The 16,042-nt window shown below is 40.6% G+C and overlaps 1 pseudogene; it reads right to left on the bottom strand.

Annotated features, from left to right (window-relative positions):
* Positions 1 to 8,351: 8,351 nt before the first annotated feature.
* LOC122212402 lies at positions 8,352 to 14,321 on the bottom strand (annotated as a pseudogene).
* Positions 14,322 to 16,042: the final 1,721 nt, after the last annotated feature.

The following is a 16,042-nucleotide window of genomic DNA, read 5'->3' on the forward strand; positions in this document are numbered from 1 at the left end:
ACATGCGTGAATAATACTCTGGGATGTGTAATTGCCAACGTAAGGCATTGTTTGTTTATATTAAAACTAGAAAAGGTTTTTAGATGCCAACCAACTTATATGAAACAGAGACTAGGAAAGGTTGAATACATCATATGTGTACCCAACTCCTTGTTTATAGACAAATATCATATTACTGATGAGGAGGTTAGAGAGTGAGAAGGGCAGGAATGAGGGGAAAATACAAAGATATTCGAATAAGTCATGTGTCCCTGCCTTAAGGAAATTGAACAGTCTAGTAAGAGGAATACAATATGATACGCATGTAAACAGCTAGAGTATAAAATAAACTGGATCATTATTGCATAGAAAGTATAAAGTTATATGCAGGTTAAAAGGAAGAAGTAGTAGGAACCTTTGTTCTAATGTCACAGAAACTACCTTTTGACAGGTAGAAATATGATGTATGATATTAGATGTGTACCCAGAGCCATAGAAGTATAATCAGCTTTCAGCTCAAGGCGGGACGAGGATGAGGAGGACAAGGAATGGGAAACGGTAGGGTGTATGGATAGAGTTTAGATTAACTAAAAACCCTGGTTAAAGTACAGCTAGGACCTGAGACCTCTCCAGTGTAAATCATTTATGTAGGGAGAGGGAATGACATCCTCAAACACAAACGCATGCACAAAATAGAAAGCACTAGAGCTGAGTCACCTGGATTTTCTGAACAGCTTTAGGTAAAGAGTGGGAGTCCGACTGAGTCCTGTTCATCCTCCACACCCTAACCCTCCCTCATATGTGGATTCTCCATAACCTACTCCCTCCCCCAGGTGACACTCCTATTACCACTGTTCATTAAGATTATAATGAAAATAAATAGAAACAGAGGAAGATATTCCAAGCGATTACACTAAGGGAATATTAGGAAACAATAGTGTCTCACCTACCCTTCACCTTTAGAGTCCAGTCCCAAACTGAACCAAATCAGCGTCTGCAAACTAGACCTGAAGGATTGCCTTAGATTCGGGGTAACAATCCAAAGTAATCATGGCAGATGTAGCCCAAGTCATTTCTGGGGTTTCTGGAGCTAGTTTCCTGTAGACTTGATCCCAAAAGCCAAATAAATCAATGTTTCTGAGTCCTCCTGAAATTGCTTCTGAACCTGTTAGCAAGCCCTCTTGCTCAACTATAGTTAGACCAAAACAGTTAAAACCACATACAAAGAAGCTTAACTCATGCTCTAACTAAAACCCAGTATGCTCATTTCTTGAGGCATTAATGAAGGCATTTTGCAATGACCCAGAACATCCCAATCACCTGACCAGAAAAGCCCTGATAGCAGTGGAATGCCCAGAAGACCACACCCTACATAGCCCCTCATATCCCTTCCCTGCCCATGATCCTGGGCTGAACACATACCGATCTCCACCCATGACCACATGCTCTCTGCCTGCTCTCTTGCACGTTACCCCCCCCCCCAAACCTCTCTCTATAAAACTCTAGATGTCCATCTTGCTAGAGGAGAAGTTGGTTGTCAAGATTTGAGCCCGCCACATCTCCAGGCTGCCCACATCCAAAATAAATTTCTTCCTTCCTTTTTTCCAAACTCTCATCTCTTTAGTTACTGGCTTCTCTTGTGATGAGTTTCTCTAAGTTTGCTCAGCACTATTGTTGGCAAACCCAGCCAGGAGCTGTGCTTTCAATTTGTCCAGCCCCCTCGGGATTCTCTGGGATGGAACAGTTGGCCCTGAAGTGCACCACGGCTCACCCATTTGTTTCCAGAGTTAGCAGCTATGAAAGATCTTTTAATAACAAACTGGCCTGCCTGCCTTTCATGAAGGCCTCCAGCCCAACACTGAGCATCTCTGAACTTCAGCTGACCTTTTGAGACTTAGTCCAAGGTTACAGTAAACAGAACACCTGTATGAAAGAGACATCAGACATCTTTCAGCCAAGAGGCCCATTCTAGGCACTGCTTTAAACGGTGTTAAGAGAAAGCAGCTCCACTTGGAAAAAATTACTGAAATTTTGGTGGATTTCATTATCATACTAGTTTCCTAAGGCTACTGTAACAAATACCACAGACTGGGTGGCTTAAACAACAGAAATATTCTCATGATTCTGAAGGCTAGAAGTCTAAGATCAAGGTGTTGGCAGTTTTGATCTCCTCCAAGGATTCTCTCCTTGGCTTGCAAAGGGCCGTCTTATCCCACTGTCTTCACATTGTGTTCATTCTGTGTCTATGTGTATCACAATCTCTTCTTATAAGGACACCAGGCATATTTGATTAAGGCCTACCTCAATGCTCTCATTTTTCTTTAATTACCTCTTTTTATAGGCTCTATCCCCAAATATAGTCACATTCTAAGGCTTAGAACTGTATCATATTAATTTTAGGGTAAGGGACACAATTCAGCCCATAACACTAATAAATGCTCACTTTAAGAATATCATATTTATTGGGGCGCCTGGGTGGCTCAGTCAGTTGAGCAACCCACTCTTGATTTCAGCTCAGGTTGTGATCTTATGGCTGTGAGATCGAGCCCTGCGTCGGACTCTGTGCTGGGTGGATCCTGCTTAAGATTCTCTCTCCCTTTGCCCTCACCCTGCTCTCTCAACCTCTCTCTCTCTCTCTCTCAAAAAAATAAAAATAAAAAGAAGAATATCATACTTATTAATAAAAGGTACTCTTATGTAGGTACAATTTTAAATTTATTCAGTTAAACCTGAAGCTTTTATTCTTATGTTTATTTATTTTGAGAGAGACAGAGAGATGCAAGTGGGGGAGAGGCAGAGAGAGAGAGAGAGAGACAGAGAGAGAGAATCCCAAGCAGGATCCACACTGTCAGGGCAAAGCCTGATTCAGGGCTCAATCTCACGAACGATGAGACCATGACCTGAGCCAAAATCAAGAGTAAGACATTCAACCAACTGAGCCACCCAGGTGCCCCAAACCTAGCTTTTCTAATTAATCTTTGCATCATAAAATATCAGTGGTTTTGGGTATAAATTAGCAATAACAAATAGGGTACTGAAATTAAAAAAAAAACTGATTACCAAAATTATCTGAGTCACATCACAATAGAAGTTATCAGAAAACAGATACTAGAACTTGAATAGACTCAAGATTAATATGAAAGGATTTGTATAGCTAATGATTCGATCCTCATTTAGAACTCTGTCTAAATAAGCAATTATAGATATATTGAGGTCAAATGCATTTTTTAATCATATGATATCCTCTAGCACAAATGTATGTTCAATGTTCACTATATCTTGGGTAATATTAGGTTTGTCATATCATGACCAACTAGTTAAGAAAAAGTTGGACATTCGTGTGTGAATCATTCTAGAAACCAGAATTTGAACGGTATGGGTTTTTTTTTTTTTTTTAGTTTATTTATTTATTTTGAAAGAGAGAGAGAGAGAGAGAACAGGGAAGGGCAGAGAGAGAGAGAGAGAGGGAGAGAGAGGATTCCAAGCAGGCTCCAAGCTGTCAGTGCGGAGCCCAACGAGGGGCTCAAACCCACAAACAGTGAGATCATGACTCGAGCTGAAATCAGGAGTTGGATACTGAACCAGCTGAGCCACCCAGTCACCCCTGAGAGATATGTTTTAAACAAGATGGAGAGGACACTTTCTTTTACTCCATGCTTTACTTTCCTTGGGGGAATGTTTAGAGTTCTTCATGATGTTCTAAGAGGTTAGGGATTAAAGATGAGCTTGGGGAGACTGACTGGCTCAGTCAGTGGAGCATGGGACTGTTGATCTCGGGGTTGTGAGTTCAAGCCCCAGGTTGAATATAGAGATTACTTAAAAATAAAATAAGTGGGGCACCTGGGTGGCTCAGTCAGTTAAACTTCTGACTTCATGAGTTTGAGCCCCACGTTCAGCTCTGTGCTAATAGCTCAGAGCCTGGAACCTGCTTCAGATTCTGTGTCTGTCTCTGCCCCTCCCCCGCTTGTGCTCTATCTTTCTCTCAAAAAACAAATAAGCATTAAAAAAAATAAGTAAGAAAGTGCTCTCCCACTTGGGACAGATCATGAGTCAGACAGATCATCTTCCTAGATGTCCCTATGGTAGACTCTTCATTGAAGATGAATATTCAGCTACATGGTACTCCATGAGTTTGTTCCCCTTTTGTTATCCTCTAGGTTTGAATAAAATCTTATTTGAATGTTCTAGTGTTTTCTCAGCTGTGCCACTTTCTATCAATAGGAGAGTTCTCTTGTCATCTGTAGACCAGTCATTCTCATGCAGGCCAATGTAGCATTGGTAATGCGAAATACCTACAGTTCCCCCAGAGGAAAAGCAAATCTCAGGGGATAAGAGTCAGTTTTTCTCCACCTGGGTATTTGTCTTCTGTTGTCAATCTCAGACAGCTAGGAAGACTAGTACAAACCCTTGCTGTACCACTTATTGGCTGTGTGAGTTTATACAAGTTAGGCTTAGAAAGCTTCAATTTCCCTCCCCGTATATACATTAAGGATTGTAAAATGTATCTAACATGGCTTTTATGGTTATTAGAAAGAGGAAATACATATAAAGCCTCTAATACAATGCCTGACATCTACCAGACACTCAATGAGCGAGAGTTACTAAAATTATCATAGGTAGTATGTGTTGCATTAGGCTGGTGATTTTCAGTTTTGTGGTGAACGTTTAAAAACTGTATTATATCTTTAGCTCTGACCCTAGAGATTCTGATTGGAGGTATTAGTTTGGGGCCAGAGATCTTTAATTTTTTTGAATTTTATAGGTGATCCTATCCTATTGCCTGAGGTAAGAACCAGTGATATAGATCAAAGGTCAACAAACTTTTTTGGTAAGTGGCCAGATAATAAATATTTTAGGCTTTGCAGGCCATACAGTCTCTATCACAATTTCTCAACTTTGCTGTTGTAGAAGGAAAGCGGCCACAGAAAAAATGTAAATGAGCATGACTGTCTTCCAATAAAACTTTATGTACAAAAACAGACAAAAAGAGATGGTGGGCTGGATTTGGCCCCCAGATTGTTATTTGCCAACCCTGTCTTATATGAAGAGAGATTTTATTTGCCAAAGTCAGGGAAAGTATTTTATCATTATTATGTTTAACAGTAGCATGAAAAACCTTACATGTAATGACGAATGTTTGGTGTTAAACACAATTAACTAAACAGACAGAGCTCCTGCCATCCAAGGAATTAGTTTCTGAAACAACAACAACACAGACATGATGTTTATAAGTATCCTGTATGACTAATTGTCATATAAACAGATGACTGTACGAGACTAAATGTGAAACTGAGTTCAGAGGTGGGCAGATTTTCCCAATGCTCGTGACTTACAAATATCAGATAAAATAAAAGGAGCATTCAGTAACCAATGCAAAGAGGAGAACAATACCCCAATCTAGCTCTCTAAAGAGGAGAACAATACCCCAATCCTGCCTCTATAAGCAGGAGGCAATAAGGGAGCATCTTTTAGATCTTTAGAGCACCTGGCTGGCTCAGTTGGTAGAGCATACGACTCTTGATCTTGGGGTCCTGAGTTTGAACCCTACGTTGGGCAGAGATATTATTTGGGGAAAAAAGAAAAAAGAAGGGTCCTTTAAATGAAACTTCATGGCTCTCTACATAGCCAAATTTGCCTTTTCGCAATTGTAATTTCTTCATCAAACACATTATTGTCAGATTTATCCTCTGAGGTAAAGGGCTACATTATAGTTGCAGTTTAATGAAACAAGTGACTATTTCATTTATTTAACCTGGAACAACAACAACAACAAAAAAGTTTCACTTTCTCAATAGGAATGGTAAAATAGAAGAAAAACCAGTGGACCAACTGTGTGTGTGTGTGTGTGTGTGTGTGTGTGTGTGTGTGTGTGTACGTATATATGGGTATGTTTAAATCGAGTGATGGGTAATTTAGTAACCTTCTGCCTACATTTGTAGAAATGATGCAATCATAGTTGGGGAGGGCAAGATTCTCCTACATCTCCTTGTATTTCTGAAAGATGGACATACATAATGAGTTATTTATAATTTTATGGCTGCCCAGTTCTTACGCTCCCCTCCTTACACTATTTGGGACTTTTCCACTTGGGAATGTTGGTGGGTGGCAGGACCTCTTCTCCAGATACTTGCCTTTTGCCCTTCCACATCCCCACCTGCTCCACCCCTACAGTAATCCTAGGATGAGGGAAAGTGACCTAAGCCTGGTAGACTGGATGGTGTTACTTGGGACTTTGAATCCGGGCTGAGTTATGAAGAATAAGCAGCATTCACCCCGCTCGCATGTGTAATATCCAGAGTCTGGTGGCCCAGTGGCAGCTATCTCTGGAGTGGTATTCAGTATTCACTGGCAATGGCAGTGGGTACCCTAACCAGGCCATTTCAGGACTGACTTTAACTGTGATTCTGGCTATCTAGCTTCCCTCAACTTCCTTCCTTACCATCAAAACTGTGATCCAAAGTTCCTCCAGAAAATTCCTTTTTCTGAGATGGCTTAACATATAAAGGAAAGTTACAGAAATCAAGGGATTGCAGAAATAATCTATTTTCAGGGTGCCTGGGTTAGTCAGTTAAGTGTGTGACTCTGGATTTTGGCTCAGGTCATGATCTCACAGTTTGGGGGTTCAAGCCCCAAATCGGGCTCTGTGCTGACAGCATTGGAGCCTGCTTGGGATTCTCTTTCTCCCTCTCTCTCTGTCCCTCCCCTGCTCACACACATGCTCTCTCTCTCTCTTTCCAAATAAATAAATAAAAATTAAAAAAAAAGAAATAATCCCTTTTCCCATTTGTCATATAGTTTCCCTTTACTCAGTTTAATTGAAGTTATTCATGTTTGGGGTTTTTTGTTTTGGGTTTTTTTTTTTTTTTGCCCTGATTTTTATGACTCTAGTCATTAGAGTTTCAAAACTTAAGAGTACATCTGTACCCATTTCACTTAAACTTAAGTGAAGGTGTCCTAAATTCAATGTTCCTTTCTGTTACTCAGTTCATTGATTATACCCAAATAATAAGCACTCCTCTCAAGATTTTGATTTGTTTTTTTTTTACTCATTCTGCCAAGAATGTTTGCTGCCTGCATTAAAAACTGATATTGTGCACATTTCTCGAGGGGAAACTCTCCATATAAGTCTCTCATGGCTAAAAATTTTTATGAATGCAAACTACTTTTAATTTTTTTCTTGAATTTCTTTTGCTAACAAGAATCTTCCTAATCAAGCATTTCATTTGGGGCAATCAAAGCCCTCTTTGCTAAATTACATGGAAAAAGGATTCTTTTTTTTTTAATTTTTGCAAAAATATTTCAATGAGCACAATTGAAGTGTTCATTTGTGGCTCTTTTCTGCAGAGACTTATAACCTTGTTTCTGCAACATCTAATCAAGCCCCAGATGTTCTCTACTAATGATATAAAAGTCACAGAATGAAATTAATTTGCACCCACTTTATCACAATCACAATAAATATCTGATAACTGGTTATGTCCCAGTCACTGTGCTGTGGTAATACAGCAGTGAACATGACAGAATCTATTCCTTCAGAGCTTATAGTTTAGCAGGGAAGATAGAATACTTATAAATAATTAAGCAACCGCAAGTGTGAAGGCCAAAGTACATGGCATGTTTAACGGTGAAAAATTGACTGAGTCTAAGATGAACAGAGGCTTCCTCAATAAAATGACATTGAAGCTGAAAGCTACAAGAGGAGTAGAAATGAGCTAGGCAAAGAGAGAGAGAGCAAAATGTTTCAGGCAGAGGGGCTACCTGGCTGGCTCAGTCAGTGGAGCATGTGACTCTTGATCTTGGGATCATGAGTTCTAGCCCTATGCTGGGCATAGAGTTTACTTTAAAAAAAAAAAAACAAAACAAAAAACCCAAGACACAGGGTGCCTGGGTAGCTCAGCCGGTTAAGTGTCTGACTTCAGGTCAGGTCGTGATGTCACTATTCGTGAGTTTGAGCCCCGAGTGGGCTCTGTGCTGACAGCTTGAAGCCTGCTTCAGATTCTGTGTCTCCCTTTCTCTCTGCCCCTCCCCTACTTGTGCTCTGTCTTTCCTCTCTCAAAAATAAATAAACATTAAAAACAAAAAACCTTATAGTATTTTAAATTTGAAACTCCAGATAACGACAAAGATATTAGTGTGAGTGCTTTTCCAAAATTTGTTTAAATCACCAAAACTCTTCCTATTAGACCATCCACTAACTTCCTGTCTATTGCTATAGATGAATCGCTAATTCAAAATCACAGGCATATAATTCCGTGAAGAATGTTTACTGGGTCTGCTTTACTCCCCCTGCCTTCTCTCTCTCTCTCTCTCTCTTTCCATACAGGTTTTGATTCACTTTATTTTTCTCATATAAAACTCTGTGGTAGCCACAGTTAGAGCCTGGTGTGGGTCTCTAAGATGTCAGTAAATTCCTGATAGGGAAACTTGGTGAACACAGTCTCTTTCCAAAGGTGAGGGGTGAGACAGCTGAAGGTCTTGGAAATGACATCAACAGTTGCAACAGGTGGCAGTGCAGCCCCTGGCCAAGGTGTAGGAGTCATCAGTACCGGCCGTCATCAGTAGCTTCTTGGGCACAGGGGCTGGGATGATGTCTCTGGGGCAACGATATGGTGCACCTGTGCAGAGATAATAGCAGCCAGTCATCTTGTGAGGGACAGTGTGGGGCTGGCTGATATTGCTTCCCCTCTAGTAGCTTCAGAGCACAGAGATGATGGATAGTTTGGCCAGGATCATGGCCCCACTGGATGGCAGTGGCTACTCCTTGGAGCACTAAACACCCAGACTGACCTGTCCATTGTAATCTCTGATGGCAACAAATGCCTGGAACCTGGTCCACTGGCCAGGATGAGTCTGCTTTTGTACAGGCACAGTCTTCAAAATTTCATCAATGATGAGGGGAAAAAAATGATCTCAGATTCCGTGATGGGCAAGGAGAAGAGATAGACCTACTCTAGGGACTTGATTTTCCTGTACTTGACTAGGCAGTCCAGCATGGTGACAGGGATCTACTTTTCTTTCTTTTTTTCCTTTCTATAATTTATTTATTTTTTATAATTTGCATCCAAGTTAGTTAGCACATGGTGCAACAATGATTTCAGGAGTAGATTCCTTAATGCCCCTTACCCATTTAGCCCACCCCCCCCCACAACCCCTCCATTAACCCTCTGTTTGTTCTCCATATTTAAGAGTCTCTTATGTTTTGTCCCCATCCTTGTTTTTATATTATGCTTCTCTTCCCTTATGTTCATCTGTTTTGTATCTGAAAGTCCTCATATGAGTGAAGTCATGTGATATTTGTCTTAGTCTCTGACTAACTTCGCTTAGCATAATACCCTCTAGTTCCATCCATGTAGCTGCAAATGGCAAGATTTAATTATTTTTGATTGCTGAGTAATACTCCATTGTATATATACCACATCTTCTTTATCCATTCATCCATTGATGGATATTTGGGCTCTTTCCATACTTTGGCTATTGTTGATAGTGCTGCTATAAACTTTGGGGTGCATGTGTCCCTTCAAAACAGCATACCTGTATCCCTTGGATAAATACCTAGTAGTGCAATTGCTGGATCATAGGGTAGTTCTATTTTTAACTCTTTGAGGAACCTCCATACTGTTTTCCAGAGTGGCTGCACCAGTTTGCCTTCCCACCAGTAGTGCAAAAGAGATCCTCTTTCTCTGCATCCTTGCCAACATCTGTTGTTGCCTGAGTTGTTAATGTTAGCTATTCTGACAGACGTGAGGTGATATCTCATTGTGGTTTTGATTTGTATTTCCCTGATGCTGAGTGATGTTGAGCATTTTTTTTTATGTGTCATTTGGCCATCTGGATGTCTTCTTTGGAGAAATGTCTATTCATGTCTTTTGCACATTTCTTCACTCAATTATTTGTTTTTGGGTGTTGAGTTTGATAAGTTCTTTATAGATTTTTGGATACTAACCCTTTACCTGATATGTCATTTTTAAATATCTTCTCCCATTCTGTTGGTTGCCTTTTAGTTTTGCTGATTGTTTCCTTCACTGTGCAGAAGCTTTTTATTTTGATGAGGTCCCAATAGTTCATTTTTGCTTTTGTTTCCCTTGCCTCTGGACACGTGTTGAATAAGAAGTTGCTGCAGCCAAGGTCAAAGAGGTTTTTGCCTGCTTTCTCCTCAAGGATTTTGATGGCTTCCTGTCTTACATTTAGGTCTTTCATCCATTTTGATTTTTTTTTGTGTGTGTATGGTGTAAGAAAGTGGTCCAGGTTCATTTTTCTGCATGTTGCTGTCCAGTTTTCCCAGCACCATTTGCTAAAGAGACCGTCTTTATTCCATTGGATATTCTTTCCTGCTTCATCAAAGATGAGTTGGCCATATGTTTGTGGGTCCATTTCTGTATTCTCTATTCTATTCCATTCCACTCATTCCATGAGTGTCTGTTTTTGTTCCAGTATCATCCTGTCTTAATGATTACAGCTTTGTAATACATTCTTAACCGACTGAGCCACTCAGGTGCCCCTGTAATACATTCTGAAGTCCAGAATTGTGATGCCTCCAGTTTGGGTTTTCTTTTTTAGGATTGCTTTGGCTATTCAGGTTCTTTTGTGGTTCCATACAAATTTCAGGATTGTTTGTTCTAGCTCTGTGAAGAATGCTGGTGTTATTTTGAGAGGTATTGCGTTGAATATATATATTGCTTTGGGTAGTGTTGACATTTTAACAATATTTGTTCTTCCTATCTATGACCATGGAATGTTTTTCCTTTTGTCTTCTTCAATTTCTTTCATAAGCTTTCTAGAGTTTTCAGTGTATAGATTTTTCACCTCTTTGCCTTGACTTATTCCTAGGTATTTTATGGGTTTTGGTACAATTGTAAATGGGATTGATTCCTTGATTTCTCTTTCTGTTGCTTCATTATTGGTGTATAGGAATGCAACTGATTTCTGTGCATTGACTTTATATCCTGTGACTTTGCTGAATTCATGGATCAGTTCTAGCAGTTTTTGGTGGAATCTTTTGGGTTTTCCATATAGAGTATCATGTCATCTGTGAAGAGTGAAAGTTTGACCTCCTCCTGGACAATTTGGATGCCTTTTATTTCTTTGTGTTGTCTGATGGCTGAGGCTAAGACTTCCAATATTATGTTGAATAACAGTGGCAAGAGTGGACATCCGACAGGGATCCACTCCTTGTCTTTGACCTTACTTCCTGGAGCTCCTGGCCTCTGACAAAGCTGCCTGGCCTTCCATTCTAGGGCCCTCCCACAGCACCTCCGTCAGCCGCCATTTGCTGTTTTCTCAGAGAAGTTTCGTACTCTTTCTTAAATGGCTAATATTGTGGTATGATTGTTGCTGTGTACCCAGGCAAGCATTTTATACAGTCATACCTCAGAGATATTGCAGGTTCAGTTCTAGATCACCACAATAAAGCAAATATCATAATAAAGTGAGTCAAATGAATTTTTTGGTTTCCCAATGCATTAGCATTGTGCAATGGCATTATGTCTTTTTCTAAAAATGTAAATACCTTAACTAAAAAAAAATAGTACCTTACAAGAAGCAATCTCCAGTACAATTAACACTTTCTTGCTTGTGAGCGGGCAAGTGTGCCTCCCGATGGGGATGAGACCAAGGCTGTCTTATCTCTAGGCTGTCTCAGCTTAATGGCAGAGCCTGGCCAAGGTTGGAGGCCTGGGACCAATCCTTCATCCCACCTCAGGAACGGGGTTGGGGGATTTCCTGCCTGTCATGACCGTCTCTGGATTTTAAGTGTGTTAACAGTGTCCTCAATTGTCTCCCATATTGATGACGTGAATGAAACCTTTTAAAATGATGGGGTGCCTGGGTGGCTCAGTCAGTTAAATGTCTGACATTGGTTCAGGTCATGATCTCATGGTTTGGGAGTTTAAGCCCCCTATCAGGGTCTACACTGACACCTTACAGCCTGGAGCCTGCTTCAGATTCTGTGTCTCCCTCCCTCTCTCCGTCCCTCCCCTGCTTGTGCTCTCTCTCTCTCTCTCTCTCAAGAAGTAAATAAATAAACACTGAAAAAAATTTTAAATGTTAATATTGGGGTGCCTGGGTGACTCAGTCAGTTGAGCATCTGACTCTTGATTTTGGATCAAGTCCTGATCCCAAAGTTGTGGGATTGAGCCCCACACTGGGCTTCATGCTGAGTGTGGAAATGCTTATGATTCTCTCTCTCTCTCCTGCCACCCCTCTGCCCCACTCCCCCGCTCACACACACTCTCTCTCATTCTCTCAAAAAAAAAAAATGTTAATATTAAGTAAATAAATAAATCTTAGCCTAAAAATACTTTATTGCTTAAAAATGCTAACCATCATCTGAGCTTTCAGAGAGTCATAATCTTTTTACTGGTGGTGGGTCTCACCTCATGCTGATGGCCGCTAACTGATCAGGGTGGTGGCTGCTGAAGGCTGGGGCAGCAGTGGTGATTTCTTCAAATAAGACAACAATAAAGATTGCTGCATTGATTGACTCTTCCTTTCATGAAAAATTTCCCTGTAGCATGTGATGCAGTTTGATAGCATAAAATTTCTTTTAAAATTGGGTCATTCGATCCTGTCAAACCCTGCTGTCGTTTTATCAACTAAGTTTATGTCATTCTAAATCCTTTGTTGTCATTTCAACAATCTTCACGGCATCTTCACCAGGAGTAGATTCCAACTCAAGAAACCACTTTCTTTGTTCATCTGTAAGAAGCAAATTCTCATCAGTTCAAGTTTTATCATGAGATTCCAGCAATTTAGTCCCATCTTCAGACTCCACTTCTCATTCTAGTTCTCTTGCTATTTTCACCACATCTGCAGTTATTTCCTCCACTGAAGTCTTGAATCCTTCAAAGTCATCCATGAGGATTATAATCAGCTACTTCCAAACTTCTATTAACATTGATATTTTGACCTCTTCCCATGAATCACAAATGTTCTTTTTTTTTTCTTTTAAGTTTATTCATTTTGAGCGAGAGATAGAGAGAGACAGAGAGAGAGAGACAGAGCATGTGAGCAGGGGAGGAGCAGAGAGAGAGAGAGAATCCCAAGCAGGCTCCACACTGCCAGTGCAAAGCCTGATGCGGGGCTTGAACCCATGAACCGTGAGATCATGACCTGAGCCAAAATCAAGAGTCAAATGCTTAACTGACCGAGCCACACAGGTGCCCCTGAATCACAAATATTTTTTTTAATTTTTTTTTTTACATTTTCTTATTTTTGAGAAACAGAGTGAGACAAAGCGTGAATGGGGGAGGGACAGAGAGAGAAGGAAACACAGAATATGAAGCAGTCTCCAGGCTCTGAGAAAGCAGTCAGCACAGAGCCTGATGCAGGGCTCAAACCCACAAACTGTGAGATCATGACCTGAGCTGAAGTCGGACACTCAACTGACTGAGCCACCCAGGCGTCCCAAATCACAAATATTCTTAATGGCCTCTAGAATGGTGAATCTTTTCCAGAAGATTTTCAACTGACTTTGCCCAGATTCATCAGAGGAATCACTACCCATGGAAGCTCTAGCTTTGTGAAATGTATTTCTTAAGTAAGAAGATTTGAAAGTTGAAATTATTCTTTGATCCATGAGCTACAGGGTGGATATTGTATTAGAAGTCATGAAAACAACATTAATCTTCATTAAAGCTCAATGGCGTCTTCAAATGAGCAGTAATATTTTGAAAGAAATCTGTTTTACTGAACAGTAGTTCTCAACAGTGGGCTTAAAATATTCAGTAAACCATGCTGTAAGCAGATGTGCGGGCATCCAGGTTTTATTATTCCATTTCTAAAGCACAGGCAAAGTAGATTTCACACAATTCTTAAGGGCTGTAGGATTTTCAGAATGTTAAATGAGCATTGGCTTCAAGTTAAAGTCACCAGCTGCATTAGCACTAACAAGAGTCAGCCTGTCCTTTGAAGTTTGAAGCCAGACATTGACTTGTCCTCCATGGCATTTTCTTAGAATATAAGAATTTCTTTTTTTTTTTTTTTTAATGTTTATTTATTTGTGAGAGAGTGCAAGTGGAGGAGGGGCAGACAGAGGGGACAGAAGATCCCAAGCAGGCTCCGTGCTGACAGCAGCATGCCCGATGTGGGGCTCGAACTCACGAACCTTGAGATCATGACCTGAGCCGAAGCTGGATGCTCAACTGACTGAGCCACCCAGGTGTCCCAAGGATTTCTTAGAATATAGGAATATAAATGTATTTTCTTAGAATCATTCTCTTGTGTATTGTGGCACCTTCATTAATCATCATAGGAAGATCTTCTGCAGAACTTGCTGCAGCTTCTACATTAGCACCTGCTGCTTCGCCTGCTGCAATTAGGAGATGGCTTCTTTCCTTAAGCCTCATGAATCTCTGCTGGCTTCAATCTTTTCTTTTCCAGGTTTCTCACTTCTCTCAGCCTTCATAGAACTGGAGAGACGTAGTGCTTTTCTCTGGATTAGGCTTTGACTTAAGGGAATGTTGTGGCTGGTTTCATCTTCTAGCCAGACCCCTAAAACTTTCTCCATATCAGCAATAGGCTGTTTTGCTTTCTTACCGTTTTTGTGTTCACTACAGTAACGCTTTTGATTTCCTTCAAGAACTTTTCCTTTGCATTCACAACTTGGCTAACTGTTTGGCTCATGTGGCCTGGCTTTTAGCCTGTCTGGGCTTTCAACATGCCTTCCTCACTAAACTTAATCATTTCTAGCTTTTGACTTAAAGTGAGAGACATGTGACTCTTTCTTTCACTTGGACACTTGCCGTTGTAGGGTTATTAATTGGACTAATTTCAATATTGTTGTGTCTCAGAGAAGAGGGAGGCCTGAGGGGGTAAAGAGAGATGGGGGTGGGGCAGGTGGCTGGTGAAGTAGTTAGAATACACACAATATTTATTGATTAGGTTGGCAGTCTTAGAGGGGCGTGGTTCATGGCACCCCAAAACAATTATTATAGTAACATCAAAGATCTCAGATCACCTTAACAAATATAACAATAATGAAAAAGTTTGAAATATTTCAAGAATTATCAAAACATGATACAGAGACATGAAGAGAACAAATACTGTTGGGAAAATGTCACCAATAGACTGGTTCGATGTCGAGTGGCCACAATTTGTATAAAACCCCTCAATTTGTATAAAACACAATATGCGTGAAGTTCAATAAAACGAAGCACAAGACAATGAGGTGTATCTATATGTGTGAAGCACCTCATAATTTCTTTGATAAGATGCAGAAACTTCCATGGCATTTTATCCATTCAGACTTTTTGACCTCAGGTAACCTTGATATTGATAAGGTTACTCAGAGGCCCAGTGACGCTTATGTTTTTAAGTAGCTTGGAAAAAAGCTGCTAAGCCAGGCTGTTGGAGATGCAAAAATGAAACCCAGACCGGCAGGGGCAGGGGGCGACAACCACCACCACTATCAATTACTGTAGCAGTAAAACATTCCTCATGTCTAGACATTGTGTTGAAAGTTTTATGTTTGTTATGTCGAGTCTTTACAATCCTAGAAGATTGGTATTATTAGCAGTATCTTGCAAAATAAGGCACTGACGTTTCTAAAGATGAAGCAACTCACCCCAAATAAAACAGACTAAATAGCAGAGCTAAGATTTGAAACCAGTTCTGTTCATTCCAATGTACTCACTCTACATTATGACAGTGCTGACTCTCTTGGCCATCCCCAAGCGGACTGAAGATTTGTCTCAGTTAATAAGATAAAAAGCTAGTCCTGAGCCTGTTTGCCCTCAGATGCATTTCTTGCCTTCTCTGATCTTCTATTATAGGCAGGACTGGCCTTCTTGTGTCAGCTGGCTTCCTTGTGTGTGTGGCTAATAGGAGGAGTTTAGGGAGCACCAAGAAAACGAAGCCAGGTCATTTCTCACCAAACCCCCTTCCACCTGTTTTGTGTGGCATCTTGGGCATCAGCCATTTCCTTCCTTCTTTCAGCTGCAGCCAAGCAGGCTTTCACCAGTTAGGTCTTTCCTCCCTTTCTCCCTTTAGCCTAGTGGCATCCTACCGTGGGTAATCTAAAGCAAGAGTCTTGGGTATGGAAATAGGTAGATGCGTTTGTTCCTCTTGG

This window comes from Panthera leo, chromosome F3 (assembly GCF_018350215.1).
Source record: "Panthera leo isolate Ple1 chromosome F3, P.leo_Ple1_pat1.1, whole genome shotgun sequence".
NCBI classification, from domain to species: Eukaryota; Metazoa; Chordata; class Mammalia; order Carnivora; family Felidae; genus Panthera; species Panthera leo.